At 32.7% G+C, this 22,391-nt stretch overlaps 1 non-coding gene across 1 annotated transcript; it reads left to right on the top strand.

Moving 5' to 3' along the window:
* Nucleotides 1-8,790: 8,790 nt before the first annotated feature.
* LOC130978312 (small nucleolar RNA R71) lies at nucleotides 8,791-8,898 on the top strand. The gene has a single exon (XR_009085963.1). It is a non-coding gene; the product is annotated as a small nucleolar RNA R71 (small nucleolar RNA).
* Nucleotides 8,899-22,391: the final 13,493 nt, after the last annotated feature.

Raw genomic sequence — 22,391 nt, 5'->3', positions numbered from 1 at the left:
CCAGTAGGGGAGGGAACCAACCGGTGATTAGCCGTACTGTGACAGAGTGCGTGAGCATTAGTTTTCACTGCGAGGATGGGATGTAGCCATCAACCATGGGTGATGCCTCCAGACTGGTTAGCTGTGCGAGTGACAGCCGCATAGGATATTTCCCCGAGAGGAAGAAAGTAGCCACAGCTGATGGTGAACCCCTATACAAAGCTTGCCATGGAAAGGAGTAAGAAGGATTGAGTAGAAGCAGTGGGAAGGCAGGCGTCCTTGAGTCATACAGCATCTTCATATACTTAACTGATACCTCTACTAATGAATCTACATAAGTATTCTATCCCTTTTATTATTTTTATTTTATTATTTGAATCTAATTAAGTATCATGTTTAATCCGCCTGACTGAGATTTACAAGGTGACCATAGCTTGCTTCATACCAACAATCTCTGTGGATTCGACCCTTACTCACGTAAGGTTATTACTTGGACGACCCAGTACACTTGCTGGTTAGTTGAACGGAGTTGTGAAAATAAACAGTGCCCTAAGAGTATATTCATTCAAAATCCAAGAAACATATAATGATGATCACAATTTCGTCCACCAAGTTTTTGGCGCCGTTGCCGGGGATTGTTCGAGTATGGACAACTGACGGTTCATCTTGTTGCTCAGATTAGGTAATTTTCTTTTCAAAAATCTTTTTCAAAATTTCTCTTTTCTTTTTCGTTTTTCTAACCATGTTTTTCGAAAAAAATTTTTAATAAAAATACAAAAAAAAAAATTAGAAAATCATAAAAATCAAAAATATTTTGCGTTTCTTGTTTGAGTCTTGAGTCAATTTTTAAGTTTGGCGTCAATTGCATGCTTTTAAAATTTTTCTTGCATTTTTTCGAAAATCTCATGCATTCATGGTGTTCTTCATGATCTTCAAGTTGTTCTTGATAAGTCTTCTTGTTTGATCTTGATGCTTTCTTGTTTTGTATTGTTTGTTGTTCATGTGCATTTTTGCATTCATATTTTCCATGCATTAAAGATTTCTAAGTTTGGTGTCTTGCATATTTTCTTTGCATCAAAAAATTTTTCAAAATTATGTTCTTGATGTTCATCATGATCTTCAAAGTGTTCTTGGTGTTCATCTTGACATTCATAGCATTCTTGCATGCATTCATTGTTTTGATCTAAAAATTTCATGCATTGAGTATTTTTGTTGTTTTTCTCTCTCATAATTAAAAATTCAAAAATAAAAAAATATCTTTTCCTAATTTTTCTCCAAATTTTCGAAATTTTGGGTTGACTTGGTCAAAAATTTTCAAAATTAGTTGTTTTTTACAAGTCAAGTCAAAATTTCAAATTTTAAAAAATCTTATCTTTTCAAAATCTTTTTTTCAAAAATCATATCTTTTTCATTTTTTTTATTTTTCGAAAATTTCAAAAATCTTTTTCAAAATATTTTCAAAATCTTTTTCTTATCTTTACATCTAATTTTCGAAAATTAACTAACAAGTAATGTGATTGGTTCAAGAATTTGAAGTTTGTTACTTTCTTGTTAAAAAAGGTTCAATCTTTAAGTTCTAGAATCTTATCTTGTAGTTTCTTGTTAGTTAAGTAATTTTAAAAATTAAATCTTTTTCAAAATATCTTTTTCTTAAAACTTTTATTTTATTTTTATCTTATCTTTTTCAAAAACTTTATCTTTTTCAAAATTTGATTTCAAAATATCTTATCTAACTTCTTATCTTTTCAAAATTTGATTTCAAATCTTTTTCAACTAACTAACTAACTTTTTGTTTGTTTCTTAACTTTTTCAAAACCACCTAACTACTTTTCCCTCTCTAATTTTCGAAAATATCTCTCTCTTTTTCAAAAATTCTTTTTAATTAATTAATTGTTTCATGTTTTAATTTTAAATTACATTTTATCTCTAATTTTCGAAAATCACTAACTCTTTTTCAAAATAATTTTCGAAAATTATCCCTCCCCCATCTTATTCTATTTATTCATTCATATCCTAACATCTCATCTCACATCTCTGCCATCCTCACAGTTGTGTTTCTTCCATTACATTACATTCTTTGTCTCCCCCTCTTCTTCTACCCCTTTCTTCTTCTACTAACATAAAGGAATCTCTATACTGTGACATAGAGGCTTCCTTTTCTTTTCTTGTTTTCTTCTCTTTCATATGAGCAGGAACAAGGATAAAGGCACTCTTGTTGAAATTGATCCAGAACCTGAAAGGACTCTGAAGAGAAAATTGAGAGAAGCTAAATTACAACAATCCAGAAGAAACCTTCTAGAAATTTTCGAACAAGAGAAAGAGATGGCAGAAGAAAATAATAATAATAATGCAAGGAGAATGCTTGGTGACTTCACAAAGCCAACGTCCAAGTTTGATGGAAGAAGCATCTCCATTCCTGCCAATGGAGCCAATAACTTTGAGCTTAAGCCTCAACTAGTTGCTTTAATGCAACAAAACTGCAAGTTTTATGGACTTCCATCTGAAGATCCTTACCAGTTTTTAACTGAGTTCTTGCAGATCTGTGACACTGCAAAGACAAATGGAGTTAATCCTGAAGTCTACAGACTCTTGCTTTTCCCTTTTGCTGTAAGAGACAGAGCTAGAGTATGGTTGGATTCACAACCCAAGGATAGCCTGGACTCATGGGATAAGCTTGTCACTGCATTCTTAGATAAATTCTTTCCTTCTCAAAAGCTGAGCAAGCTGAGAGTGGATGTTCAAACCTTCAAACAAAAAGATGGTGAATCCCTCTATGAAGCTTGGGAAAGATACAAGCAGCTGACCAAGAGATGTCCATCTGACATGTTTTCAGAATGGACCATATTAGATATATTCTATTATGGTCTCTCTGAATTTTCGAAAATGTCATTGGACCATTCTGCAGGTGGATCTATTCACCTGAAGAAAACGCCTGAAGAGGCTCAAGAACTCATTGACATGGTTGCAAACAACCAGTTTATGTACACCTCTGAGAGGAATTCCGTGAATAATGGGGTACCTCAGAAGAAAGGAGTTCTTGAAATTGATGCTCTGAATGCCATATTGGCTCAGAACAAAGTGTTGACTCAACAGGTCAACATGATCTCTCAAAATCTGAATGGATTGCAACATGCATCCAACAGTACTAGAGAGGCAGCTTCTGAAGAAGCTTATGATCCTGAGAACCCTGCCATGGCAGAGGTTAATTACTTAGGTGAACCTTATGGAAACACCTATAACTCATCATGGAGAAATCATCCAAACTTCTCATGGAAGGATCAACAAAAACCTCAACAAGGTTTTAACAATGGTGGACGCAATAGGCTAGGCAATAGCAAGCCATATCCATCATCTTCTCAGCAACAGACAGAGAATTCTGAACAAAACAATTCTAATTTAGCCAATATAGTCTCTGATCTGTCAAAGGCCACTTTCAGTTTCATGAATGAAACCAGATCTTCCATTAGAAATTTGGAGGCACAAGTGGGCCAGCTGAGTAAGAAAGTTATTGAAACTCCTCCCAGTGTTCTCCCAAGCAATACAGAAGAAAATCCAAAAGGAGAGTGCAAGGCCATTGACATAGTCAATATGGCCGAATGCACAAGGGAGGAGGAGGACGAAAATCCTAGTGAGGAAGACCTCCTGGGACGTTCCTCAAGCAAGAAGGAGTTTCCTATTAAGGATTCTGAGGAATCTGAGGCTCATCTAGAGACCATAGAGATTCCTTTAAATCTCCTTCTGCCATTCATGAGCTCTGAAGAATATTCATCCTCTGAAGAGAATGAAGATGTGACTGGAGAGTAAGTTGCTCAATACTTAGGAGCTATCATGAAGCTGAATGCCAAGCTATTTGGTAACGAGACTTGGGAAAGTGAACCTCCCTTGCTCATTAGTGAACTAGATACTTGGATTCAGAGAACTCTACCTCAAAAGAAACAAGATCCTGGCAAGTTCTTAATACCTTGCACCATTGGCACCATGAGCTTTGAAAAAGCTCTATGTGATCTGGGGTCAGGGATAAATCTTATGCCACTCTCTGTAATGGAGAAGCTGGGGATCATTGAGGTACAACCTGCCTTGTTCTCATTACAATTGGCAGATAAATCCATAAGACAAGCTTATGGATTAGTAGAGGACGTACTAGTAAAGGTTGAAGGCCCTTACATCCCTACTGATTTCATAATCCTAGACACTAGGAAGGAAGATGATGAATGCATCATCCTAGGAAGACCTTTCCTAGCCACAGCAGGAGCTGTGATAGATGTCAACAGAGGTGAGATAGTCCTTCAATTGAATGGGGACTACCTTGTGTTTAAGGCACATGGCCATCCCTCTGTGACAAAAGAGAGTAAGCATGAAGAGCTTCTCTCAGTTCAAAGTCAAGAAGAGCCCACACAGTCAAACTCTAAGTTTGGTGTTGTGAGGCCACAACCAAACTCTAAGTTTGGTGTTCAAACCCCATATCCAAACTCTAAGTTTGGTGTTGGGAATACCACACTTAAATTGACCTGATCACCTTGTGGCTCCATGAAAGCCACTGTCAAGCTATTGACATTAAAGAAGCGCTTGTTGGGAGGCAACCCAATTTTATTTATCTAATTTTATTTTATTTTGTTTCTTTGTTATTTTTATGTTTAATTAGGTACATGATCATGAGGAGTCACGAAAAAAATCAAAAAAATTAAAAACAGAGTCAAAAACAGAAGAAAAAAATTTTTCACCCTGGAGGACGCACGGGCTGGCGTTCAACGCCCAGAAGGTGCATCTGGCTGGCGTTCAACGCCAGAACAGAGCACCATTCTGGCGCTGAACGCCCAAAACAAGCAACAACCTGGCGTTAAACGCCAGGATGGTGCACAGCAAGGACAAACTGGCGCTGAACGCCAGGAACAAGCATGAAACTGGCGTTCAACGCCAGAAACATGCATTACATGGGCGTTGAACGCCCAGAACATGCACCAATGGGCGTTTGAACGCCAGAATGGTGTGCAAAGGCATTTTACATGCCTAAATTGGTGCAGGGATGGAATTCCTTGACACCTCAGGATCTGTGAACCTCACAGGATCCCCATCTACCTCGCCCTATCTCTCTATATTCATGGTCATCCCTTCTTCATTCACCACTCACTCTTTCCCATACACCCCACCTACCATTACAATTCACCTTCTCTTCCCCACCCAATCCCACCCATATAGCCAAATACACACATCCCTCCATCTCCTCCATCTCTTTTCTTCTTCTTCTTCTTCTTCTTTTCTTTCTTCTCTTGCTCGAGGGCGAGCAATATTTTAAGTTTGGTGTGGTAAAAGCATAGCTTTTTTGCTTTTCCATTACCACTAATGGCACCTAAGGCCAGAGAAACCTCAAAAGGGAAGACAAAAGCTTCTACCTCTGAGTCATGGGAGATGGAAAGACTCATATAAACTGGAATAGCTCAGTTGGTTAGAACATGTGGCTGCAAATCAAGAGATTCCTGAGATACCTCAGGGAATAAGTTGTCCTCCACACAATTATTGGAAGCAACTAAGGGTGGAACATCATGAGCACTCCATCATTCTCCAAGAAATAAGAGAAGATCAAAGAGCAATGAGGGAGGAGCAACAAAGGCAAGGAAGAGACATAAAGGAGCTCAAAAAGCACCATTGGACCTTCAAGAAGGCACCACCTTCACTCAGGTGAATTCATTCCTTGTTCTTATTTCTTTCTGTTTTTCGGTTTTTAATTATTGTGTTTATCTATGTTTTGTGTCTTTATTTCATGATCACTAGTATGTAGTAACCATGCCTTAAAGCTATGAATAAATTCTATTAATCCTTCACCTCTCTTAAAAGAAAAATGTTTTAATTCTAAAGAACAAGAAGTACATGAATTTCGAATTTATCCTTGAATTTAATTTAATTATATTGATGTGGTGACAATGCTTTTTGTTTTCTAAATGAATGATTGAACAGTGCATATGTCTTTTGATATTGTTGTTTATGAGTGTTAAAATTGTTGGCTCTTGAAAGAATGATGAACAAAGAGAAATGTTATTGATGATCTGAAAAACACCATGAAATTGATTCTTGAAGCAAGAAAAAGCAGTGAAAAAAAAATGGCGAAAATTTTAAAGCAAGGATCCAAGGCTTTGAGCATTAATGGATAGGAGGGCCCAAGGAAATTAAAATCCAGGCCTAAGCGGCTAAATCAAGCTGTCCCTAACCATATGCTTGTGTCATGAAGGTCCAAGTGAAAAGCTTGAGACTGAATGATTAAAGTCGTGATCTAAAGCTAAAGAGTGTGCTTAAGAGCTCTGGACACCACTAACTGGGGACTCTAGCAAAGCTAAGTCACAATCTGAAAAGGTTCACCCAGTTATGTGTCTGTGGCATTTATGTATCCGGTGGTAATACTGGAAAACAAAGTGCTTAGGGCCACAGCCAAGACTCAAAAGTAGCTGTGTTCAAGAATCAACATGCTTAACTAGGAAAGTCAATAACACTAGCAAAAATTCTAAGTTCCTAGAGATGCCAATCACTCTGAACTTCAAAGGAAAAAGTGAGATGCCAAACCTGTTCAGAAGCAAAAAGCTACAAGTCCCGCTCATCTAATTAAATTAATATTCATTGATATTTCTGAATTTATAGTATATTCTCTTATTTTATCCTATTTGATTTTCAGTTGCTTGGGGACAAGCAACAATTTAAGTTTGGTGTTGTGATGAGCGGATAATTTATACGCTTTTTGGCATTGTTTTTATATAGTTTTTAGTAAGTTTAAGCTACTTTTAGGGATGTTTTCCTTAGTTTTTATGTTAAATTCACATTTCTGGACTTTACTATGAGTTTGTGTGTTTTTCTGTGATTTCAGGTAAATTCTGACTGAAATTGAGGGATTTGAGCAAAACTCTGAAGAAGGCTGACAAAAGGACTGCTGATGCTGTTGGATTCTGACCTCCCTACACTCAAAATGGATTTTCTGGAGCTACAGAACTCCAAATGGCACGCTCTCAACGGCGTTGGAAAGTAGACATCCAGGGCTTTCCCGCAATATATAATAGTCCATGCTTTATTCGAAGAATGACGACGTAACTTGGCGCTAAACGCCAAGTTCATGCTGCTGTCTGGAGTTAAACGCCAGAAAAACGTCATGATCCGGAGTTGAACGCCCAAAATACGTCATAACTCAAAGTTCAACGCCAAGAAATGCCTCAGCTCGTGGATTGATCAAGCTCAGTCCAAGCACACACCAAGTGGGCCCCGGAAGTGGATTTATGCATCAATTACTTACTCATGTAAACCCTAGTAGCTAGTCTAGTATATATAGGACATTTATCTATTGTATTAGACATCTTTGATCTCAGTTTTACTTTATTCTTCATCCTAGGAGATCATTGATCACGTTTTAGGGGGCTGGCCATTCGGCCATGCCTGACCCTCTTTCACTTATGTATTTTCAACGGTGGAGTTTCTGCACACCATAGATTAAGGGTGTGGAGCTCTGCTGTACCTCAAGTATTAATGAAGTTCTATTTTCTTTTATTCAAATCTCTCTTATTCTTATTCCAAGATATTCATTCGTACCCAAGAACATGATGAATGTGATGAGTTAGATAACCCTCATTATTATTCTCACTTATGAACGCGCGTGATTGACAACCACTTCCGTTCTACATGCAAAGAAGCTTGAATGTGTATCTCTTAGATTCCCCAACAGAATCTTCGTGGTATAAGCTAGATGGATGGCGGCATTTATGAGGATCCGGAAAGTCCAACCTTGTCTGTGGTGTTCCGAGTAGGATCCTGGGAATTCGGAAAGTCTCACCTTGTCTGTGGTATTCCGAGTAGGATTCCGGTAATGAATGACTGTGACGTGCTTCAAACTTGTAACCTGCTGGGCATTAGTGACAGACGCAAAAGAGGGATTCTATTCCAGTAGGGGAGGGAACCAACCGGTGATTAGCCGTACTGTGACAGAGTGCGTGAGCATTAGTTTTCACTGCGAGGATGGGATGTAGCCATCAACCATGGGTGATGCCTCCAGACTGGTTAGCTGTGCGAGTGACAGCCGCATAGGATATTTCCCCGAGAGGAAGAAAGTAGCCACAGCTGATGGTGAACCCCTATACAAAGCTTGCTATGGAAAGGAGTAAGAAGGATTGAGTAGAAGCAGTGGGAAGGCAGGCGTCCTTGAGTCATACAGCATCTTCATATACTTAACTGATACCTCTACTAATGAATCTACATAAGTATTCTATCCCTTTTATTATTTTTATTTTATTATTTGAATCTAATTAAGTATCATGTTTAATCCGCCTGACTGAGATTTACAAGGTGACCATAGCTTGCTTCATACCAACAATCTCTGTGGATTCGACCCTTACTCACGTAAGGTTATTACTTGGACGACCCAGTACACTTGCTGGTTAGTTGAACGGAGTTGTGAAAATAAACAGTGCCCTAAGAGTATATTCATTCAAAATCCAAGAAACATATAATGATGATCACAATTTCGTCCACCACTGGTGCAGCTTGCATTCCAGACAGACTTTAAGAGATCATATTGACTTGTTGAGTCAATAATTTATTCTGAGCCAGTATGGCATTCAGAGTATCAATCTCAAGAACTCCTTTCTTCTGATTCGTCCCATTGTTCACAGGATTCCTTTCAGAAGTGTACATGAATTGGTTATTTGCAACCATTTCAATCAGTTCTTGAGCTTCTGCAGACGTCTTCTTCAGATGAAGAGATCCTCCAGTAGAGCTATCCAATGACATCTTGGACAGTTCAGACAGACCATCATAGAAGATACCTATGATGCTCCATTCAGAAAGCATGTCAGAAGGACACTTTCTGATCAATTGTTTGTATCTTTCTCAAGCTTCATAGAGGGATTCACCTTCCTTCTGTCTGAAGGTTTGGACTTCTACTCTAAGCTTACTCAATTTTTGAGGTGGAAAGAACTTTGCCAAGAAGGCATTGACTAGCTTTTCCCAAGAGTTCAGGCTTTCTTTAGGTTGTGAGTCCAACCATATCCTAGCTCTGTCTCTTACAGCAAAAGGGAATAGCATAAGTCTGTAGACCTCAGGGTCAACCCCATTAGTCTTGACAGTGTCACAGATTTGCAAGAATTCAGCTAAAAACTGATGAGGATCTTCCAATGGAAGTCCATGGAACTTGCAATTCTGTTGCATTAGAGAAACTAATTGAGGCTTAAGCTCAAAATTGTTTGCTCCAATGGCAGGGATAGAGATGCTTCTCCCATAGAAGTCGGGAGTAGGTGCAGTAAAGTCACCCAGCACCTTCCTTGCATTGTTGGCATTGTTGTTGTTTTTGGCTGCAATGGGTTCTTCTTCTTTGAAGATTTATGTTAGGTCTTCTACAGAGAGTTGTGCCTTAGCTTCTCTTAGCTTTCGCTTCAAGGTCCTTTCAGGTTTAGGGTCAGCCTCAACAAGAATGCTTTTGTCTTTGCTCCTACTCATATGAAAGAGAAGAGAACAAGAAAATATGGAATCCTCTATGTCACAGTATAGAGATTTCTTGAAGTGTCAGAAGAAAAGAAAAATAAAAGGAGAGGTAGAAGAATTTGAACTTATCAAGAAAGATAGAGTTCAAATTGTGCATTGAGGAGGAGTGTTAGTCCATAAATAGAAGGATGTGAGAAAAGGGGAAGAAATTTTCGAAAATAAAGTAAAAGATTTTAAAATCATTTTGAAAAATACTAATTGATTTTCGAAAACTAAGAGTGGAAAAGAAATCAAGTGATTTTTGAAAAAGATTTTAAAATTAGAAATTAAAAAGATATTATTGAAAACTTTTTTGAAAAAGATGTGATTAAAAAGATATGATTGAAAAGTTATGGTTTTAAAAAAAGATATGATTGAAAAGATATGATTTGAAAAACAATTTAAAAAGATTTTATTTTGAAAATTAATGACTTGGCTAACAAAAAAAGATATGATTCAAACATTAAACCTTTCTCAACAGAAAAGGTAACATACTTGAATTGTTGAATCAAATCATTAATTGTTAGCAAGTATCTTTGAAAAAGAAAGAAATAAATTTTGAAAACATATGATTGAAAAGATATGATTTGAAAAAGATTTGATTTTGAAAAATTTTGAAAACTTGAAAAAAAATTTGAATTAAAAACAGAATCTTCCCTCCTGTGCCATCCTGGCGTTAAATGCCCAGAATGGTATACATTCCGGCGTTTAACGCCCAAAACACTACCCTTTTGGGCGTTAAACGCCCAACCAGGTGCCCTGGCTGGCGTTTAAACGCCAGTTTTCCTTCTTCACTGGGCGTTTTGAACGCCCAGCTTTTTCTGTGTAATTCCTCTGCTGTATGTTCTGAATCTTCAATTCTCTGTATTATTGACTTGAAAAGACACAAATTAAAATTTTTTTGGATTTTTAATAATGAGGAATAATCAAAATGAAACTAAGACCAAATAAACAATGCATGCAAGACACCAAACTTAGAAGTTTGTATATTACTGACACTAACAAATTGAGAATGCATATGAGAAACAACAAAACACTCAAATCAAGAGAATTTAAAGATCAGAGCAAGGAAATCATCAAGAACAACTTGAAGATTAATGAAGACACATGAATGAATTCGAGAAATGCAAGAAGAATAAAAACATGCAATTGACACCAAACTTAAAATGAGACACTAGACTCAACAAGAAACATGCAATATTTTTGGTTTTTTTTATGATTTTGTAATTTTTTTGGATTTTTTTCAAAAATTGAAAGAAAATAAGGATATCAAAATTCTTAATGAGAATTCCAGGAATCATGCAATGTTAGTCTAAAGCTTCAGTCTAAAGAAATTAGACATGGCTAGCCAAGCTTCAGTAGGACATTGCATTCAAGAGCTAAATTGATGAGAATCAATCAGCTTTGGTGATGATAAGAACATCATCTTGAAACACTAGAATTCATTCTTAAGAACTTTGAAGAAAAATGCCTAAGCTAAGCAATAAGATGAACCGTCAGTTGTCCAAACTCAACAATCCCCGACAACGGCGCCAAAAACTTGGTGCACAAAATTGTGATCTCTACTTTTCACAACTCAAACAATCCCCGGTAATGGCTCCAAAAACTTGGTGCTCAATACCATGGTCTAAACATAATTTCACAACTTCGCACAACTAACCAGCAAGTGCACTGGGTCGTCCAAGTAATAAACCTTACGCGAGTAAGGGTCGATCCCACAGAGATTGTTGGTATGAAGCAAGCTATGGTCATCTTGTAAATCTCAGTCAGGCGGATTCAAATGGTTATGGATGATATATGAATAAAGCATAAAATAAAGATAGAGATACTTATGTAATTCATTGGTGAGAATTTCAGATAAGCGTATGGAGATGCTTTGTCCCTTCCGTCTCTCTGCTTTCCTACTGTCTTCATCCAATCCTTCTTACTCCTTTCCATGGCAAGCTGTATGTTGGGCATCACCGTTGTTAGTGGCTACAGTCCTGTCCTCTCAGTGAAAATGTTCAACGCGCTCTGTCACAGCACAGCTAATCATCTGTCAGTTCTCAATCAGGTTGGAATAGAATCCATTGATTCTTTTGCGTCTGTCACTAACGCCCAGCCTTCAGGAGTTTGAAGCTCGTCACAGTCATTCAATCATTGAATCCTACTCAGAATACCACAGACAAGGTTTAGACCTTCCGGATTCTCTTGAATGCCGCCATCAATTCTAGCTTATACCACGAAGATTCTGATTAAGGAATCCAAGAGATAAACATTCAAGCCTTGTTTGCTTGTAGAACAGAAGTGGTTGTCAGGCACACGTTCATAAGTGAGAATGATGATGAGCATCACATAATCATCACATTCATCATGTTCTTCGGTACGAATGAATATCTTAGAACAAGAATAAGCTGAATTGAATAGAAGAACAATAGTAATTGCATTAATACTCGAGGTACAGCAGAGCTCCACACCTTAATCTATGGTGTGTAGAAACTCCACCGTTGAAAATACATAAGAACAAGGTCTAGGCATGGCCGTGAGGCCAGCCTCCCAATGATCTAAGAACTAAACGTCCAAAGATGATCCTAAGATCTAAAGTGATCAAAAGATTCCAAGATCTAAAGATGAAAATACAATAGTAAAAGGTCCTATTTGTAGAGAACTAGTAACCTAAGGTTTACAGAAATGAGTAAATGACATAAAAATCCACTTCCGAGCCCACTTGGTGTGTGCTTGGACTGAGTATTGAAGCTTCTATGTGTAGAGACTTTTCTTGGAGTTAAACGCCAGCTTTTGTGCCAGTTTGGGCATTTAACTCCCATTCTTGTGCCAGTTCCGGCGTTTAACGCTGGGCAATTTTGAGCTGATTTGGAACGCCAGTTTGGGCCATCAAATCTCAGGCAAAGTATGGACTAATTGCTGGAAAGCCCAGGATGTTTACTTTCCAACGCAATTGAGAGCGCACCAATTGGGCTTCTGTAGCTCCAGAAAATCTACTTTGAGTGCAGGGAGGTCAGAATCCAACAGCATCTGCAGTCCTTTTCAACCTCTGAATCAGATTTTTGCTCAGGTCCCTTAATTTCAGCTAGAAAATACCTGAAATCACAGAAAAACACACAAACTCATAGTAAAGTCCAGAAAAGTAAATTTTAACTAAAAACTAATAAAAATATAATAAAAACTAACTAAAACATACTAAAAACATACTAAAAACAATGCCAAAAAGCGTATAAATTATCCGCTCATCATGCATCATTAAAATATCATGTAATTCTGGCAAAAAAATCTCATGAAATCATGCAAAATTCACAATAGTTGCTTGAATGAAGGTGTAAGTGTATTTTCACCCAAAACTTGCCTTGTTTACTAGGAAAATGCATGAAACTACCCTAAAACAGTAAAGAAAAGGTCAATGAAACTGGCCTAGATGCCCTGGCATCAAGCATCAATGCTGTTGATGATGATTGAGAATCTCTCAAACATCTCATCAATGCTTTCTCCATCCTTCATGGTAAACATCTCATACTCTTTTTACAGCATATCAATCCTTGTTTCTTTGACTTGTTTGGTAAACATCTCATACTCTTTCTCCTAAATTTTTTTTGCTGTCTTGCATCTAGATACCTTTCGATACTTCTCGAAGCTGATAGTACAGTGTAGCAAGTTGATAGCTTTAGCATTCAGCTCCAGCTTCTTTTTGTTATCATCGTTTCATTCAACTTGCTCCTTTGGAGTCACCACTCTATTAACACTAATCTTTATTGAAATTTTGGGAGTACTCATAACTATCCTCCATATGTTGTAATCAATTGATTGAATGAAGATCCGCATCCTTTCTTGTCAGTAAGCATAATTCTTTCCATTGAAGAAGGGAGGCCTGTTATTTGACCGACTCTCTATTAGCGTGTAGGTCACTGTGGTTGTGCCTAAGTTGTTCGCCATTGGACCTTTGCTCCAAGCTGTTAAGCTTGATTCTTGAGACCTTGACTCTTGATACCAATTGAAGATTTCAAAAGGCTTAGAGAATGGGGGTTGAATTTATGCCTTCTTTAACTTTGATAAAGCAAGTCTTAAAACAAGAAATAAAACTTGGCTACTGTTTAGTCTGTGCAGCGGATTATGCTGAAGACAATTTTTTTTGTCTCATAAAAATTAGAAAAAACAGAACTAAAGCAGAAAGGAAAAATGTGACACAACCATATATCCTGGTTCAGTTGCTTTGTGCAATGCAACCTACATCTAGTCTCCACCACAACGTTGGTAGAATTTTCACTATCAATCTAAGTATTACATACACCAATTTTCTAGGAGCCAACGTAATCCTATCTAGGCACACAAACTTCAACATAAGCTTGACTTGGCTAGGCAAATACCTAGACTCACCATACTAAGTGCTTACCTAACTTAGCAAGGGATACCTCTCTGGTATATGATACAAAACAGAAAATACAACCACAAGAAATCTGAAATCACTCTTAGTTTTTCTCTCAAGTGTTTTTCTTGACCTTTTTTCACTCTATGACTTTTTCACAATGCCTCTCTTTCTTGCCTTTTACCTTAGACAAAATACAAAGAAAGATATACATTGAAACAAAAATACAAACAGTAAATAATGAAGGAGATGATGATTCACAGTTTTGACTCTATGCACTGAACCTAGCATCTAAACTCATAACCTTGTTCTTCATCTTGGCGGAGTGCTCCTCTCTCTCTCTCTCTCTCTCTCTCTCTCTCTCTCTCTCCTCTCTCTCTCTCTAAGCTCTGATGAGATTCAATTTTTCTTTCTGTACCTTAGTCAGAGCTACAATTAGGGTTCTTCCCAAGTTAACTTCTTGGATCTTGGGCTTTTAGAAATCATCCATTGTCTTTCTTCAATCAACCCCCAAAATTAGGGATTTGAAATTTATTTCTTAGCTTAATTGAGGAGTGCAGATAAGTAGAGATGAGCTTGCTCAGAGATAATACCAAATTCAAACCCTTGAAATTGTTCTTTGGCTCCAATTAACAATTTGAGCCTTTGATTTACAGCAAAGATAATTAACCACCATTTTCTTCAAATTTTCCAAAACGGCGTTGCAGAGAATAGGAAAAGATGTGAAGAAATCAACTTGCATGCAAATGAAAATTATTTATCTTTAACCTCTGACTTAACTTAACATGCTTTTGATTGTCTTGATTTGACAATGTCTTCATTGATTAGCTTTTCTTACTTCCTCTTTAGTGTTTGAACACAAACCGAAGCTCTATCATTTAACCGAGGTGTACTTGTGAGCTTTAGCTTAGGTTTGATTCACTATAGTTGAATGGCAATGAGCTTGGTTTGTGGATCAATTTTCTTTCATCGTCCTTGAGTGCATTCGGCTTCATTGCTTTGGGCCGCATCTCAAACAAGTTTGGGCATGCACAATAAATAAAATAATTAAACCCAATTGAGTATTTAACCCAATATATCAATGTTTGTCATCATCATTAAATTAATTGTATTCTTAACTCAACATAAAATTTAAAAAGTAACAATTTAAGTAAATAATAATTTATAATTTATAAATAAAATTTTAAAACTTTCTAGTAATGACATCTAAACAAATAAATTCTCAAACTCAACGTATAAATATCACGTTAACATAAAAACTCCTCATTTATATTATTATAAGAATAAGAATAAAATAAAAAAAATTTATTTGTATTAGTATAAAGATAAAAATTGTATAATTTTTATATCATTAAAAATAATTATTTACTTAAATTAATTGCTTGAACAGTAAATAGATGATTGTATAAAATATTCTACGTTATTACTTATTAGTATATTAAAATTAAATACTTCTTAAATATATAAATATTTTGTGAGAAATTAAATTTTAAAAATTAAGAGTGAATATTATAAGTAAATCTTTTTAAAAAAATATGTTTTTATTTTTTTATTATAAAAAAGAGCCATAGTTACTTTTTAATGTAAAAATATCTTCAGCATAATATGATCTATAAATTAATTTTTTTAAAATTGCATCTCTTCTTTTTTTATATTCTACAAAAATTCAATAGCAACTAAGGAAATGAGCCTTCTAAACTCATTGGATCTTTTCAATTTAGGAGATTTAGAAGAGTTCGGTGTATGTTTTTTTTAAGATATCTTTTATTATTTTTAGTCTTATAAATGCATTTCATTATTTTTAAGTTTGAATAAAAAATAAATGTTTTTTTTTAATTTAAACTCAAACTTTTTTAGTTAAAATATAGTGTTTACCATCTTGATTATTCATACAATTATTTTTTGCATATTTAATAAATAGAAAAATGAGATAATGTGGATATTAATATGATAATCATATATAATGATTTATTATTATATAAGATAAATCACCAAAAATGTCCCAAAAATTTAAACACAAATAAAAAATACTTCTCAAAATTAAAATTATAAAATACTTAAAAAAATAAAAAGTATGATAAAAATAATTAAACATTATATATTTATTATTAAAAAGAGTTTTAGAGATCAAATTTTAGTTATGTTTCTTGTCACTGTAGTCAAAAGAATGAAGCATTTTTATCTTTAAAAATTAGTAAGTTTAGACAAATAATTTTTTTTACTTTTGATTTTTGAATGGCCAAAATTGTGTTTGAAAAGAAATAACAAAAAATATTTAAAAAATTAAATTTTGCTCTAATTTTTTGGATATACTTTTAAAATAATTATTCAAATATTTTTATAAAAATGTGAATCAAATGTACTCGTTTATTAAATATAAAATTTATTTGTTATTTATAAAAAATAGTATTTTCTTTTGTTATTTTATGTCATGTTCTTAAGTTTTTTGGAATATTTTTGTTGTTTTAACTTTTTAGAAATAGTTGTCATTTTTTCATAAATAATTTTTATAGTTTACTCTTATATTATGATATTCAAAGATTGTTTTAATACTTAAGTTAGAAGAGGATATGTTATAGTCATGAGTAATTACTCAAATCAATCGATTTTTAAAATCAAATATTTTGATTTTTAAAATTTTTAAATACAAAAAATAGTTCTAATATGTATTTTCATTAGATAATATAAGATTAAAACTAAAAAGTTGTATTGGGTCACAAAAATAAATATTAGAGACTGTTTTATATATTTTAAAATCTAAGGTAGTGTTTGATAAGAGGTGCTGGTACTGAGATTGGGAGATTGAGACTCGGTATTGTGTTTGGTGGTTAGAGACTAAAATTTTAGTTTTAGTCTTCGTCTTCAAAATTCCAATCTTTTCAGTACTTTTAGAAAAATAGAACACAGGAAACTAAAATTTTAAGAACAGAGACTGAAACTTTAACAAATAATTTTTTTTCAAAATACTCTGATCCCAAATTAATAATTTCAAGTTTACCCTCGTCTAATTCTTCAACCGCCACCTCTGTCCTATCGCCACTGCCAAGACCACCACCTCTCACCTCCCAACTCCACACCATCTCTCATTCTACCACCATACTTCTGTCATTATTCCTCTTTACAATCTATCATCACCAACAATAATATCAAGAACAATATCAAAATTAGAACAATAATACCAATAATAACATCAAATATTTCTCAAAATCTAAACAGAGGGAGAAGAGAAGAAAAGAGAGGAAGGAAGGAAAGAAGAGGAGACAACGACACAAAAAGAGGAGCCACCGACGGGTGCTGGATCGGAGTGGATCGTGGGTGCTGTGCTATGGCGACGAAGAGAGAGAGATAGCGAACAAAGGTGAGGGAACAGAGGCAACACGTGAACCCAAACAGAAGCGGCGTGAGTGAGAGAGAACGTGCACAACATGACGGCACAAAGGCGTACGTGGATCTGAACAAAGGCGGCACAATGCGAGAGAGAGAGAGAGAGAGAGAGAGAGAGAGAGAGAGAGAGAGAGAGAGAGAGAGAGAGAGAGAGAGAGAGAGAGAGAGAGAGAGAGTTTTATTAGTAAGGGTATTTTGGTAATCTCACTTATTTAAGTCTCTATTTTTATTTTAAACCAAATAAGATACTGAAACATAACTTAATTTTGTACACTTTTCACCAAACACAATATAAAGATTTAATTCAGTTTCTATCTCCCAGTTTCTATTTTTCAGTTTGAGTCTCTCCTCCAAAGTACTAACTATCGAATGCGGCTCAAAAAAACACTAACCTCACTTCTAGTTATAGATTTTAACTTTACAAATTTTAAGCACAACCACACTCAACTCAATTAAGTTCATCAACAATCCATATAACTTTAATTATGCATCTCAAATTTTCAATCTCTAACTTTATTCTAACCATTAAATTTTGTAAAATACTAATCCTACAAATCCGACACCCAGATTAATCCCTAGTTCCTTGAATTACTCAAGGCTTAGCACTTTCTTAATCGTTATCTAAGAAACTAAAATATCTAATTTTAAAAATTTCAAAAAGACTAATTTAAATAATTACTAATAAAATTATTATTAATAGAAAATTTTAATAGATCATTTATGTTCAGTGAAGAGGAATTAAAACCAATAGATAGATGAAGTCAAAGCTCATATTGCATTTATCTTAATATAGGTATATGTAGTTGCAAATTATTGTAGGCACAGAATTATCCTTGCCGCCATGCTATAAGCACCTATGCTACTAGTCTACTACCAGAATGGAGTGGGAGTAGATATATTGATCCTATGTATAGAATTGTCGCCATGCTATAAGCACCTATGCTACTAGTCAAAGCGTTCATGGTATTGAGAGGGGGTTTTCTCCTCAAGAGGTTATTTCTAAAGTGGTTCGAATACCAGTTGTGATTTAACCACAACATACCATGAAAGACAGTTGGAAGACCAATTTCCACTCAAGGTCATGAGTTCTCTTAATATGCACTACTAACGAGGTAAGTAATATAATGTAAAATTTTAAAAGTTTTAGAATAATTATTTAAATCAATTTCTCATATTTTTAAATTCGAACACTTTAGTTTTTTAAATTTTAAAATACACAAAATTATCCCAATGTTTATCTCTGTTAGATAATATAACTATACAATCCTCTTTAATTTGATCTCAAGGGTGAAAAATAAAATAATCTCCGAATAATTTAAAAATTTTCAAAATCTGACAAATTTTAAAAATTTTAAAATAATTATTTTTATTAAATGAATAAAATTAGAGAGAGAATGTATTGTCTAAATATGAGAAATTATTTTGTATATTTTGAAACTTGAGAAATTAAAATGTCCTTTATTAAGAATTTCATAAACTTATTTGAATAATTACTCAATTTTTTAAAGAACACATAAATCCTTAAATATTATAATTGTTTTATTATTTAAAAATAATAAAAAAATTATCATTTTTACCTATAAATGTTTAAGATACTGAAAAAAAAATCACAAAAGAATAAAACTAACCTTATATCCATCAAAAATAGAATTCGTCTAACAAAAATTTTTCATCTCTAAATTTTTATTAACTTCTTTAAAAAATCATTTAAAATTCCTAAATTACTCTTATCTTTACAATCATCTACTAGCCACTCCTCTCACCATAATATTCCAAACTCACCACTTCATAATTATACCCATATTCACAAAAAAAAAACCACAAAAGAATAAAACTAACCTTATATTCATCAAAAATAGAATTCGTCTAACAAAAAATTTTAATCCCTAAATTTTTATTAATTTCTTTAAAAAATCATTCAAAATTTTTAAATTACCCTTATCTTTACAATCATCTACTAGCCACTCCTCTCACCATAATATTCCAAACTCACCACCTCATAATTATACCCATATTCACCAAAAAAAAAAAAATCACAAAAGAATAAAATTAACCTTATATCCATCAAAAATAGAATTCGTCTAACAAAAATTTTTAATCCCTAAATTTTTATTAACTTCTTTAAAAAATTATTTAAAATTCCTAAATTACCCTTATCTTTACAATCATCTACTAGCCACTCCTCTCACCATAATATTCCAAACTCACCACCTCATAATTATACCCATATTCACCAAAAAAAAAAAAAAATCACAAAAGAATAAAACTAACCTTATATTCATCAAAAATAGAATTTGTCTAACAAAAAATTTTAATCCCTAAATTTTTATTAACTTCTTTAAAAAATCATTCAAAATTCCTAAATTACCCTTATCTTTACAATCATCTACTAGCCACTCCTCTCATCATAATATTCCAAACTCACCACCTCATAATTATACCCATATTCACCCAAAAAAAAAATCACAAAAAAATAAAACTAACCTTATATCCATCAAAAATAGAATTTGTCTAACAAAAATTTTTAATCCCTAAATTTTTATTAACTTCTTTAAAAAATCATTCAAAATTCCTAAATTACCCTTATCTTTACAAGCATCTACTAGCCACTCCTCTCACCATAATATTTGAAACTCACGACCTCATAATTATACCATATTCACCCAAAATTTCAACTCCCTATTCACCATCTTTACACTTCTTATCGCTGTCACATCTCTCTCAATGTTGATGGCTTGTTGTCATGAGATTTTATTTTGTCTCAATTCTTACTCGTTACTCTCTCTTTAAACTATCACCACCATCACCATAAAAAATAACAAATTTAGAAACTAATAATAATAATTCACAACAAAAACGAAAAATAAAATTTACAATCTACAATTCTCAAATATTTAAAATAAAATTTAAACAAACAAATAAAATAACAAGAACAATAATAGAAACAAAAATAGTTTCAGAATCAACAAAAAATGAATAAAAAGAATTAAAGCTACGACAGAAATTAGAGATAGAGAAAGATATTGTGGTGAAGTTTGTTAGAAAAGGTTGAAGTTGGGAAGAGATTAGAATTACAATGGCTGATAAAATAAAAAAAGATGGGGAACGACAACTTTTGAAAATTTTGAGAAAGAATGAAAATAGTAATGATGATGACACAGTGAGGAGTAGGCTTACTACAGAATTAGATTTTGGCCTTGTTTTTATAGGAAGGAGATAAAGTATAATTTTTTATCATATATTTTATAGATAGAATTAAAAAATTAAAAAAAATTAAAAATCGCACCTTATACTTTTAATTGAACGAAAAAAAAGGGTTATGCTACGGTGAGAAAAGTTATTTTATTCCTCATGTGTAGAAGTGATGTGGTTATTATCGGAGGGTTACGCGTGTAAGCAGTGTTTAGAGAGAGGGAGACAGCTTCTGCAATACTTTTAGAGATTGTAGATATTGTCGTTGTTTAATACTTAATAATGTTAAATATATTAGCATAATGGAAATGATTAAGTTTGTGGGCCTTTTTGGTATTTGATTTGAAATTTTTTAAAAAAATGAGTTGGATTGATAGTAGATATTTTTTATCCATCAAATAAATAAAAATAGAATGAATTTTTTTTCATAAAATCTGTGTAGGTATAATAATAATAATAATAATAATAATAATAATAATAATAATAATAATAATAATAATAATAGTAGTACTATAAATAAAAGAATAATATTATTATAATAAGAATAATTTATAAATAAAATTTTTAAATTAGTTCAATAACATCAAAAATTAAATATCTAATATATTAAAAAAGTGTATTTAAAAATTTAAAAAGTATCAACCTAAGTAGATAATTTTAAATTTAAAAAATAACAACCTAAGTAAATAACTTAAAATTACAAAATAATAATTTAAATAAATAATAATTTATAATTTAAAAGAATAAACTGGAAATAAATTAAAATTTAAAAAGTAACAAGTTAAGCAAATAACTTAAAATGATAAAAAGAATTTGTTGTCGATAAGTTTGCTAAAAAAAATCGATGAAATAAATAAATTTATCAATGATTTTATTTTTTAAAAAAAAACAATAAACTTACCAATTAAATAGGTGTAATCAAACATAGGAGTATTGAAAGTGTCAAAACTCATAAAGCTAAATTCATACTGTAAGATACTTGACGATTCTAAAAGTTTGTGCATATCGGTACGTTGGTTTAAATCCATATTAGTTGTTAATTTATTATGTGAAATTAGTTTCTTTGAAAATTATAATTTATTTGTTTTTTTCTTTAAATGAAAGAGTAATAATTAAATAATAAGAATAAAATGTAACTATAGTTTAAAAATTTTAAAAATACTAACATAAGTAAATAATTTATAAATAATTTTTTTAAATTAGTTCAATAATATTAAAAATTAAATACCTAATAAAGCGTATTAAAAAATTTAAAAAGTAATAATATAAAAAAATAATAATTTATAATTTATAAATAAAATTTTAAAAATTTTTAGTGTCAACACCTAAGCAAATAATTTTTAAACTTAATTTATGAGCACCATATTAACATAAAAACTCCCTATTTATATTATTATAAAGATAAAATTTTGATTTTTTTCATGCATATTACAAAAAATAATTATTTTCAAAACAAAAAAATAATTATTTACGAATGAACATAATTAAATATACGACAAAAATAATACCAATACGTTTACTTTTATCAAATTGAATCCCATTAAATTATTAATTTAAATTCAATCTATTTAATTTTTAATTTCAAAAACATTCAATACGTTTTTCTGTGTGAAAAAAATTACATAGGCACTTTTTAATTGCCTAATCATGCCATTAATACATTCTCTTGCACTTTCTAAACCATACAATTTTTTGAGTGTGAAAACTTTCAATCATTAGCTAATCTTAAACTATTTCATGATACCAATAATTTTCTTTCTCCAGCTAATTATATCATTATATACTATTTAACATACTAATAAATAAAATTTAAAACATAAAATTGATATCATTGCAACTTTATCCAAGTTAAACTTTATTCAAGTTGGCCATCTACATAAGAGTAAAATAATATATGTTAAATTTCAAGTTATTTGTAGTTTATTTTTTTAAATTATAAATTATTATTTATTTAAGTTGTTATTTTTTAATTTTAAATTATTTGTTTAAATTG

This window comes from Arachis stenosperma, chromosome 4 (assembly GCF_014773155.1).
Source record: "Arachis stenosperma cultivar V10309 chromosome 4, arast.V10309.gnm1.PFL2, whole genome shotgun sequence".
NCBI classification, from domain to species: Eukaryota; Viridiplantae; Streptophyta; class Magnoliopsida; order Fabales; family Fabaceae; genus Arachis; species Arachis stenosperma.
The sequence above is the reverse complement of the archived record's forward strand: the minus strand, read 5'-3'. Positions and strand labels throughout refer to the sequence as shown.